The following is a 12534-nucleotide window of genomic DNA, read 5'->3' on the forward strand; positions in this document are numbered from 1 at the left end:
GTAAGGGTGTTTCAACACAAGGAATGGAAAAACTAACGTAAAGTAAAATTTCACTGTAAGCAAAACACCTTTGAAAAACTCATGTCTCCTGTCTTGTAAACAGATAAAGGAGCCATCACACTGGCAAAGTATGTGTTAGCTTTGGGACATCACAAGGCCAAAGACCAGGGCCCAGGAATCTTGAGCCTTTTTATGACAAAATTTGTCTGTGTATACAGAGCACAACAGACTTCACTTTGGCATTTCCCTCAGCAAAGTCTTGATGCAAAAGGAACAAGATGTGGGGTATGCCTTGTCACACCACCCCTGCCACATAGATGCTGGAGGAGCTTCTAGCCCATTGGACACCTCTTTCAGCAAGGTGTGCAAGGGAGAGCCATCACCTGCCACTGGCAAACAATTTATCCCCATAACAAAAGACTATAAACTGTAGCTCATCTGGAGGACAACTGGGGAGAAACACTGGAGTGAATGGAATGAAACTGTAGAAATGTCCCTGGTAAACTCTTACTTGTCACATAAACTTTATTTTTCCTCTGTCACCTTGTTCTAAGATGGATTCAAATGATCTCAGCAACCACTGCTGCTACAAGTTTTAAATCTTGTACAGCGAAGCACCCAGCCCTCAGCTGGTCAGGGTAGTCAATACCTCCCTGGTTATACAAGTAGGTCCTGGCCTTGCAGTTCTGCTAAAATATCAGGAAGCCACAAAGCATTTAGAGGCACAGTTTGCTCTCTTCCTGTGTGTCCCAGTTAATGTAGCCCCTTCACAGTGTTCACAGTATTTTAGGATGAAGATGTAATTGCAATAGAAAGCCAGTGATCTAGCATTTACTTGCCTTTCCACACATGCCCTCAGCTTAGCAAAGCTCAGAAGCAAGGGACACCACAAGAAGTAGCAGTGTATTTTTCATGCCTCAACTATTGTAACTCCCTCTGCTACAGGCTGCTCATGTCCCAGCCCTCCAGACGAGTGCAGGTGCAGATTTCAGCTGTCCAATTTACTTTACCAGTGCAAGGAAGAATTAACCACATCTATACCACTACCAAGTGGTCACATCACCTTAACATTCCTATTTAGGTCCAGTGCAAGAACAGTCTTCCAGTGATTTTTTGTTTACTGTTATTAAAGTTGTTTCATTGAATAAGAAAAAAAAAAAAGTAAAATGACTATATATATATATTACTATAATAGTAAAACTTTCCAACAGCTTTTGCATTAGAAATAAGTCCTGGGTATGAGGAGGAATACTATGAAGTTTGGAGGTCTGAAGGGTGATATCCGTACACACTCTTCCCATTGTAATGGAAGAGCAGATTAAAACTCTTCTCTAGGCACTTGCATTTCTCCTGACTGATGGGAAACACAACCTTCAAATGTGAACAGTTCTATGAAATGAATAAGAAAAGGTGGGCCCACTTTGATGTATTATCATTATACTAGAACAAAACCCATTCCAGAAAAAAAATGAATGCCAGCAGCCTTATGAGCATGTAACTGGACCAAACATCTGTGTCTCAGGAATGCAGTGGGAAGTGGCCATATGTGCAAGGAATCCCAATTCCTTTGTTCAAAGCTGAAAACGAAACTATCACAGGAAGCCTTCCTGGTGATTGAAACCAGAGCCTCACCACAATATGTAAAAACCAAACAGGTATGAGGTATTAGATGTGGCTAGACACTGAATTAATGGAAGATCACTACATCTGAATTGGTTTTCTTGGAATTTCAAGGAGTTCTCTTTTTGAGAGTGTCTGTGCACAAGCTGGTGTGAAGCAATGGAGTTGAGAAACAAACTGAGGACAGAGAGGTTCAGTGCACCATAGGTATGTGTAAGAGTGGAGACAGCACACGTCCTCGTGGTTTCACAGGAGTCTGTGGGTATCAGGAATCCCTGTCACCTGCTGAGCTGTGATTTCGGTTGCAGGTATTTGTAGCCCAGAGCAATAATACAGTTTTTGTTATTGTTGTTGTTTGTTTGTTTGTTTGTTTACTGAGGAATGTGAGCCAGGAGCCCATTAATAATTAGCTGGAGCTCTAAAAGCAGAAATGCACAGCAATGATCAAATATGGACTTGCTTTTGCTAGCAAAAAAAAACTTCTTGCCAATACTTGCAAATAAAGCAGAGCAGGAAGTATTTTCTCGTATCTGTGGAGTTCTCTGCCAAGAAGGATCTGACTCTCTCAAGAACTGTAAATAGTCCCAATACCTAACTTAACTAATTGTGCAATAGGCCAGGTGTTACTCCATGATTAGTTTGTGCACAGGATTTTTAACCAGCACAGTAAAAAGAAACAGAGCCCCAGCAAGATGCAGAGTTCCCTTCATTCCCACTTGTGTGCCTGTAAGGAATCTGGGCAGGATCCAGTCCTCAGCGCTAACCACAAAAACACATGTATCTTTAAGGGAAAGGATTTATTTTACTTAATTCAAGTTGTTTGATATGTAGGTGTCCAGCCCAAGATAGCTGCACAGGTATTTTTCTTGTAGTTAGTGGAGAGATACAAGCATTTCCATGAGCATTTTGTCTCACTCATCTCAGTAACAACCAATCTGATGTGAAATTTCTGCAGCTCTCTTCCTATACTTGGTTGCACATCCAGACATTTCCCCTTGCACTCTCTCCTTGATGCTTGACAAAGTGCATGCTCAAGGATGCTGTTTCACCAAAAATGTTTTCTTCCTTCCTTCCTCCTTCCCTCCCTCCCTTCTTTCCTTCCTTTTTTTTTTTTTTTTTTTTTTTTTCCCTGGGTTAGCTTTTGGCTGCATAAATTCTCAGACAGGGTTCACAGTGTAGTTTTAGGATGGGAATCTAAACAACATAGCCTACATAGACTAAATGCAAAATTTTGAGAAGATGAGAGCTGTGGTTAACACCAAGTTCTCTGTCAAGGCTATGGCTGGGGTTCTGGGAAAAGAATAGGAAAGAGGAAGGGGAAACCATTTAAATTCACACAGTTGTTGCAGGAAGCTTCAGTCCTGAGAAGCAAGTGCATTTTGAGGTAGTCTATCCACCCCTTCTGCCTGGTGACCTCCGTCTCCCCTCTTAGACTCAGGGTTGTTTTCTGGAGCAATGTGACCCTGATAGCAGTGGAGGGAGTCAAGCACAATCTCTCTGACCCTGAATAGACTAGGAGGAGACAGGGAGTGGGGAAGGGCTGAAAGGCAGGCAATGTGAGAAGGGACAGTTGCAAAACTGTACAGGCAGGTCACACACATTGTGCTTGAAGTACTGAATGCACCTTTTGTCTGACTGGTGCCCCAGTGTCTCAACAATAACTCAAGAAAAGCAATGTTCTTGCTACAAAAAGCAAATAATTGCTATGAAGGAATTTCCTTAATATTGGAACTATTTGTTAGTTTTTATCTTCGTGTCTTAAATCTATTTATGTTTCACTCTGATTAGTGGGTTGCAGTCCTTAATTCAGGCACTTAACTGTTTAATCTATACCTAAAACCAGATGGATTTTAGAGATAATTTAATTTTGACCCTGTTACTAAAAACAAAAAACAAACAAACAAACAAACAAAAATGAACACAGAAAGAAAACCTTAATGTTCCACCCATTCCCTGAGCAAAAGCAGCATTCACTGAGACAATTCTTCCTCTTAAATTCCTGCCGCCAGACTTTGACTACCATCAATCATTATTTAACATCTCCCTCCATTTCAGTGGGACCAAGCATGGGTAAAGGTGTGCCTCAGTGAGAATAAGTGATGGGGGGGAAGGGGTGTTGAAAGAAATTACTCTTTTGGTAACTCAGCTCAGACTCTTCTCTCATTAGTTTTATTACCACTTGAGCCCCTCAAAGGTGTTACTGTGCCCAATAAGCTTATTAAACAGGATGCTACTCTCATGCACATTGGTGGGATTCTAGTTCTGCTGAAGCTTCTGTCACTGCTTTATTCACTCGAATAGGTGATTTTTATTCACATGAACACATCTAGAACACATTACTCACATGAATAGCTCCAGTTTTTTCTTCTAGGCTGGTGCATCAGCACCAGATTCAGAGACCTGCATTTAGGGGATTACAGCACAGGTGCTGTGCGCCTACTCTTCAAGCTCCTGCCGTAGGCAATAGAGAGCTAGGGATTAATTACTTGTCTCTGCATCAATATCTAGCAGGGCCAAAGGCATCTCCATCTGATTACCCTTGACTGCCTAATGGCACTGAATGGTTAAATTTAGGCAACAGATGCAAGCCAGTAGAGCCTAGAGAGGGATAGAACTGGCTGATGACTGCCTGAAAATGCTAAGTATGCTTTTTCTAGGAATAAGGTACCTTTTGCCTCTTTCCCTTTCAGAAACTCTACTTGACTATTGTTATTTAAATAAGTTGTGTTTTCCATGTAACCCAATGTAAGTATGAACCATTTATTTTCCTTAGCATTCAGTCATTTGGATGGGCTCAGTCCGTTTAACAGCAGTTTGTGGAATGGTGTTCATTACCGTTGCTTGTTTTTCCTAGCGTGCTCTTTTCGTCTGTGAGGTTTGATACTTTGGAGCCTTATTTGATCTGCAATGAATCCTTGAAGAACTCAAACCAACCTCTAAAAAAAAAAAACATCTACCACCTAATGTCCCAATGAACACCTAAGTTTCTTGAAAGTAATGGGACTTTCAGTTCTAAATTCTTTCTTCAGAGAATACAAGTGCTGAATTTCCTATTTTGTCTCAAAAAAGAACAAAGAAATCCACAAAAAGAAATACTCTGAAACATTTTGATTCCAAAATATCCACATATGTCATTCTGGTCTGTTTAATTGACTTGAGCTCCATTCTAGGTCACATCAGGGTTTCTCTGTTGGGATCCGCTGCCCTGTGATGTTGTGGTTTTGGAGTCTGATGTGCTTATTTTTTCCCTGGAAAACAGTTTGACCAGACTGCACTTTGCTGAATAATAAGACCTTCTAATAGATGTTGTTTGGAAAGTGTTGGCCTTCAGGAAGTCCAGCCCAAACCAAAATATAAATGCTTGTTCCCATGAATCCAAGTAACACAGTAAGAAACTTTAAAATTAGTCAGATTTGAAATTAAATCTATTAAGCACAGTCTTCTGAATTAAGCTTATTTTTTTTTTCCTAAAAAACACAATTGAAAAATAAATAAAATCTTCTCCTGACCATCTCTCACTAAAATTTACTGCTGTAACTGTTGTAAGTTGTAGCACAACAGGTGACTAGATCTAAGTCATACACAAAGCATGGAGCCACATTTATCATTGAGGATATAAAGGTTCATTTCCAACCCCTTATAAATGTCACTAAACCATTTATATGTTCTAACAAGCAATGTCAAGCTACATTTTAATCAAAGCATAAATATCCTTGATGGCACTACAGTAAGTAGCTCATATGATGTTTTTGAAACCCAAGGTACTTGTAGACTTGAGGTCTTCAAATCAGTTTGATAAACTTTAACATATTTTATGCTGTTTTTCCTTATTAAAAAAAAAAAAAACTTAAAGCTACACTTTCATTGAGTGATTAGATGAATCAGTTCAGAAGTGTGCAGTTTTTGAAGTATCGAGAATATTACATTAATACGACAGTATAAGGAAATATTGCTGCTTGTCCAGACAGAGTGGTACCTCGTATTTGTCACGCACAGTTTTTTATCCTGAGCAACAAGCATCCAATTTAGCTCTCCCCGTGCACTGAGAAGACATATTCATGGTAATTATCACTTTGGAAATTGTCACTCATAGCTGTCTTTTTAAAAGATAGTATAATTACAGAATCATATTACAGATAATGTTGCTTATTGGATACTCTTTCCGTGACATTTGTCTGTGAATAGCTCTTCTTTAGGCTTTTTCTCTGTGGATACATCTCATAAATATCTCTTCATAAAATACTGTACATCAGATCTGATTTTCTACCTCCAGATTTTAGTGGTCTTCTGACTCTGACCACTTCATTATTCCATTCTGTTGGGAGGATGGTTAGAAATAAAGGTGGGTTTCAGGAAACCTTTGAAAATCTCATTGTCATAAAAAGAAGCTTAAGCAAAAAAAAAAAAAAAAAAAAGTTACCATATTTCTTAAAATCTGATACTTCATTCTAGACTCTGAAATAATATTCTAGATTTTCTCTTGATCTAAGGAAGCTGCTCAGTTGAAAAAGTGTCACAAAAGTGCGTATGTTAGCCTACAATTTTCCCATATGAGAAAGGAATAAGCTTCTGTTCTGTAGATCATGCTTTGTGTTTCCGAATTCTCATTTGCACTGGATTATATTAAATCTGTAAAAAATAATCCTCCTAACCAGCATAGTGATTTGGGCATTCAAGCTGTATAGACGCAGCTATATATATATTAATTTGTTAGAGAGCAGAGAAAATAGATGATACTGCTCATACTGCATCAGTTTCTTTTCTCAGGTGCCAAGTGATAGGATGCAAGGCAATGGACTCATGTTGCACCAGGGGAAGTTTAGGTTGGATATCAAAAGAATTTCTTTGCTAAAAGGGTGGTTAAGCATTGGAACAGGCTGCCCAGGGAAGTGGTTAAGTTGCCATCCCTGGAGGTTTTTAAGAGAGCTGTGGATGTAGTGTTTAGGGACATGGTTTAGCAGTGGGAATCTTATAGACCACTGTCTAGGGCAGACTGGCTCCACAAAGGACAAATATCCTCAGGAAAAATGTTTTTAACTCTAGTAGAAAGACAACCTGCTCCTTTCCTCCCCTGCTCTCCCATCCTGATCCAGAGGGTATTTTGTCTGTTGAAATCAGGGCATTAACCTGACAAACTACTTTGCACACAAAGGAATGTAGTTTGGGGTCTGGAAGATGTCTTGTACCTGAGGAGCATGAAGACTGGAACGAGTGCAGTCGTGTCTGCCACTGCTTGCATAGGCAGAAGCATCTGTTCTTTGCTTCATATCTCTCCCACAGAAGTTTTCTGCTCCCAAAACATCCAAAGAAAAGCTGTTATTGCATGTTATGAGGACCTTAGATACCAAAACTCTGTCTGTGAGGCACTGGAACAGGCTGCCCAGGGAAGTAGAGTCACTGTCCCTGGAGGTCTGCAAAAAACATGTAGAGGTAGAGCTGAGGGATGTGGTTTAGTGGTAGACTTGGCAGTGTTTGTTAATGGTTGGACTTGATGATCTTAGAGGTCTTTTCCAACCTAAATGATTCTACGTACTGGGGAGCTACAAGGATGCTGGAGCACCTTCCCTTTAGCCTCAGGCACTGTGACTATTCCTGGTTGCTTGATGTGGCTACATATCTTCCCCGCTTGGCTTCTGCCAGCCTGCCCCTGTGAGATGGGTATCTACACCAAGATAAAGAGTATTATATTGGATATGAAGCAGGTATGGAGGAGCTACAAAGAAGAAGGTCACAGATATTGAGTCCTCTCTGGCTTCACTGTACTGCAGAGTTACTAGTTACCAGTGCTTTGAGCCTCAAAGCACTTCTGGCCAGAGTGTATCTTTGCTTAGTTTGAAGGCCAAAGTGAGAATCCACCTTTCTCCTTTTACATTTGTTCCAGTGGCTAATCTCCTTCTCTGTAAAAGCTGTTTTTCCTACATCAGAATAACCCCTGCCTTGGGAAAAGAAAAAAAAATAAAATAAAATAAGAAAGTATTAGTTGGAAACAGTTAAATATGATCTAAGTAAAATTCAAAAATGAATGAACTGTCCCTGCTCCAAGACCATGTTGTTGCCCAGAACTTATCAAGTATTACTGCTTCTGGCGTTGTCTGTCCCTGAAATAAAAGGACCTCAATTTAAAGAACCACTTAGTTTCTCATATAAACAATAATGAGATATTAAAACATATATGAGAACTGAAGGCTCCATCTGTCTTGTAAAAATAAGTCCCACACAGCCACATGTTACTGCAAAGACTTCCTGGTGGGAAAGCCCATGTTCAGCTGGGCAGGATCACTTGTCATTGCTAGAGAGGGGAAAGAGACAGTCTGTCCTGCTGCCTTTCCGAATCTGCCTGCATTGCTGAACAGAACAGCTTTATGGTGATAGGGGTCACAGCTATCAAAATTTGCAGAGGAATTGAGATTACATCATTGAACTGCTGGCCTTGGGGCAGAGAACAACAACATGCACAAGGCTACAATTACTTTGAGTCTTTGAAGCACAGGTAATGTCATTAAGAAGAATGGGTGCTGAGTGAGGAGCATGCGATCTCTCACTAACTTGTCCTTCTGTGTGTTCTCTGTCCTTCCCCCCCCTCTTGGGAGCTATTCCCCACTGTATTTGTTCAGCACATAGTGGAACAAGGCTTGCCCGTGCTATACAAATAATTGCACATTGTAAAATATAGTCTTTATCTTCTGTTACACCATTGCCCACTGGAAAGAGCACGTCACTGTCTTGAAACTGTGATACGGCATTGGAAGGACTAAATAGTTAAATTCTCATGGAAGTTGGACATTTTGCTCAAACACTTCTCTTTTCCTTTGTTTATAACCTTGCCTTCCTGTTGTATGTTATCCTGTCCCCTCCATCCCCGACTGCTGGCTGCCAAGATGATGCTAGCATATGTGTGGAAGTGCAGCTGCTTGCCTACAGGAACAACCCTGCTCTCCGTAGCAAGGTTTGAGGATGCTGAGGTTCATGTGCTCCTCCTAGGAAGGAGGACAGTGTGTAGGTTCAACATCCTTGGCCTGTAATCCGAAAATCTGTACCTGTACCTCCTGCTGCTGGGTTCTTCCACAGTCACAGTGAGGAGCCAGCTACAACCCTCTGCTCATGCAGCAGGCGCGGTAGTGGGTGCATGCTTCCAGCCCAAGTGCCTGCATGCAACATGTTAGACCAGATACATCAGGACAGCGTTTATTGAACTTGGCCAGCTGCAAACAGTAGAGAGAGCAAATTGCTGTTAGCAGGCAGTCTTTCCATCCAGGCAGTTATAACGCCAAAATAAAAAGGGGGATGCAGAGACATGCCAGAAATGTGGGAATCATCCAAAATGTTGGTGGAGGCAGCAGTGAGAGCGGAGCCCAAGCTGGAAGCATATTTCAGAATGGCTTGGCAGGAGAGGACGGCAGGTGGTGCCGGACCTGCTGCCACCCAGGGCACGGAGGGAGAGCAGGGACCCTTTCCAGGGAGGAGGAGCTCGCGGAACTGTTCCAAAAATGAAATGAGAACTGAAAAAGAGCAGGCTCCCTGATTGGGAAGCCAAGTAATAAAGCACAGGGGTAGCTTAAGCAATAAATGGCTATTGCTCATTAGTTTCCTGTTCATTATTTGTTGGCTAAAAACAAATGGAGGTTATGGGAAGAAAAGTGGATTTTCTTGAAAGCTCTGTGAAATAGGTGGATGCAGAAAGGGGGACGGAGTACAGGGGAAGGTTCAGATGCCCAGCAGCTGCTTTCCCGAAGAAGTCAGCTGCAGGCATGTATGCTGGGCTGTGGCAGTCTCCTAGCAGGCTGGCTCCATTGCCTAGGGGCAAATGACTTGTATGACACCAAAGAGGTGGAGTGAAGGATTGGACTCCTCAACTTGGGTGCAGAAAACTTTAGTGGCGTGTTTCTTAGCTCAACATCAGGAAACTGGCTGAGGAAAAAAGCTGCCTAAGTCCTATGGCTTCTTGACCTGTTTCATCAACTCCCCTTGGAATACAATGAGTGTCACCTTTCATAGCAGATCTGTTTAAAAAGTTGCCTGGGGGAGCTCAGTGTCACAACAAAACCTCAAGCTCAGTAACCGGCACCAACATACTGTGCAATAGGTCTTTTTTTCTTTACTCCTGTGACTATATTCGGGGCACATTGTAAATTTCAAGATTGCCTTGAAATAGCAAGGCAATACAGCATTTCCAGCCAGATAAATCTGACTGGGGAAAAAAATCTGCCCATATTTGGCAGCAGAGTTAATTCATTCCCCAAACTTAGTATCAACCTGACTAATCAACTTGCACATTCTTGACTACAGGCTCTCACTTGCTTTTAAGGACAGCCTTATCTCTGCAAATTGGGAGATTCTTTGAGGTTCTGTATCTAAAAAGAAGAAAATGAACAAGAAAAGATTTACTCCCCTCTTTATTTACTTGCTAGATATGAGAAACAAATAATCATTTCTCTTTCTTTCTGGCAGCTTCTTCCTTTCTTCCAAATAATTGACATTATTACACGGACATATCTGTCTATGTAAATATAGACAGAGAGCTTGCAGGACAATGGCTCAACAATGCTGATAAAGAGAAACAGTGACAACAGAGCCAAGGCCTTGGTTTTATGACTTTCCTGTCAATTCTCTTTAGCAATGTATATGCAGGTAGTTACTTGTCAGTTACATTGCCTGTTTTCATAGCTGAGACTTATTTTAATGTAATATAATTTCTGCAAAGTAAAAATGAAAGCATTTCTTTTCACATCTAGGATGAAGAATGTTTATTTAGGAAGATGAGGAATTAGGCAAAGGAATGAATCAGACAAAAAGTTGAAATTCCCAGCTGGGTCCCCCTGTCTCTTCTCAAATATGGGAATCAGCAGAGATGATGATATTTCCTTTAATGAAAGAAAAAGAGTTAATGTTCAGATCAAAAGTATGCCTGTGGTTAGTCAGCGTGATTTAAGGTTTCTGGAATGAGGCAAGTTTGTTGCCAAATATGGGGAATTTCTTCCTAAATTGCATCACAGTTTCTCAGAGAGGTTATTTTCAGTTAGAATGAAAGGGTTAGGTGTTGACTCCAGTTTCTTAAACTGTGAAGGCTGAGCTGTGTCAGCGTTAGCCAGTGAGATTTGATGTTTTGCTGTCTTTTAGGTGAAGCCTGGTAGTCCAGGCAGGAAGATGTGTATGTGCCAACTGGCGCGCAGCTCCACGTGCTGACGGAGGTGCAGAGCAGTGTGGGTGATACATGGGACACGTTCCCTCACCCTGCACAGTTACCCAGGTTAGACTTTTCCCTCTTTCTCTTGGGACCCAGCTTCTCAGTAATTATCCAGAGGAAGAAGTGCCATCTGTGGGAAGTAACAGAAGCGTTCAGTGGTACTGATAGAGAAGCATCGCTTGAAAAGAGAACTCGGGGAACAAGAGCAAGGCTTGAGTGTGCCAGTGCAATGTGAAAGCATGCATCAAAGACGTGCCATCGTGTTCTTGCATGTATTTAAAAGTTGGATTGAGCAATATTGTCTCACTTAAGAGTTTGCTCCTCTACTTTCCTGTTGCTGGAGGTGGACTCATACACCGGGAATTGTTTCTTGCAGAAGCAGGAAGGCAATTGCAGGGGGGCAAGGGAGGAGGCACCTCCTGGGGGAGCTCTGCCAGGTGGAGAACTTGCTGCTGTTAAGGTGTGGAGAAAAAGAGGGTCTTTCCACCTAACAGAAAAAGCCATTTTAAACCAAACTCTGTTTTTGTAATGAAGATGATCAGAGCACTGTGGACAGGTGGAAGCCATGCCAAACAAATGGTAGGTCACCATCCTTGGGAGTAGACATGAATGACATACAAACCTGGAGAGCCCAACAGGATTTTGATTGGAAATCAAAAGCAGTAGTCATCTGGCAACCTTTTATGGGAGTGGTTTGACAACCTTCTGCACCCTGTTCTGTCATCCCTGTGCTTAGGTATCTTGTACAGACATGAATGGGAATTTTATGAACGTGGTTGACAGACAATGAAGTCAGAGGAAATTCTTTCCATCGACTTTATTGGGCTTTAAATCAGGCACCATTACAGCCAGGATTTGCCAAAGTGATTAGTGACTTTGGATTGCCCTTAGCATTTGGGAAATCTCTTTGTGTCAGGGCTCATGTCAAGCACAGTTAAGTTTGAACTACAAGTAAACAAAACACAAATGCACAAAGTGTTTCTTGCAGAGTTAAAAAGCCCATTTACATGCACCAGAGATGAATCCACTCTTAGCAGAGGAAATTCTGCTGCAGTACAAACTATATCCTAATCATTAAAATGGCATTTGGAAAAACAAAACAAAACCAAAACAAAAACACTACACTTGACTACAGGGAGTAGAACAGTGCAGCCAAGAAATGAGGTACGTGGACCGAGTACGTTTGCTTTCCTCTGTATCTCTGCATTCCACTGGGTTTAACAGGGACATGTCAGAGTGCAGGCCACCCCAGAACAGGATCTATTTTTTGTCCCAGATTTTCTTATGGGTGCAGTATTTTTCTGCTTTCTCCACTTTAACTGCATAGGCCTATGTCTCCAGATTTCTTGAGCCAGATTATGCAGCCTGGTGGAAGGGTTTGGTCCCTGCTCTGTAAGAGGACAAACACCTCTGTGTCAAGAGAAACCCAAGCTGACCACTCTCCTCTGCAGAGCACAGTGTAGAAATCAGGCCAAGGAAGGGTACATCGATCTCTCTGCAGATCCCACCCTCTACCTACAGAGAAATGTCTGCTGCTGTAGTGATTTGAGTGCCCGTGAGACATTAGCTCCATCAAGACCTCTTGAAAGGAGCTCACATGGGAGCCTTGGAGCCTGGAGGGTTATGGTAGGAGATCACTGAGTAAATATCCCTGGCTGTTTAAAATGTGCCTGCCTTACTGGCAAAGAATACTTTCCCATAACAGTCTTGGCAGAAGGAAAGGTGTACCT

General features: G+C 41.7%; 1 long non-coding RNA gene across 2 annotated transcripts in view; it reads left to right on the top strand.

The window, feature by feature from the left end:
• LOC308199400 overlaps window positions 1-12534 on the top strand; it is a 40950-nt gene that overhangs the window by 23607 nt on the left and 4809 nt on the right. The gene's annotated exons all lie outside the window — the stretch shown is intronic.

This window comes from Anser brachyrhynchus (genome assembly GCF_964034855.1).
Source record: "Anser brachyrhynchus genome assembly, chromosome: 1".
NCBI lineage: Eukaryota > Metazoa > Chordata > Aves > Anseriformes > Anatidae > Anser > Anser brachyrhynchus.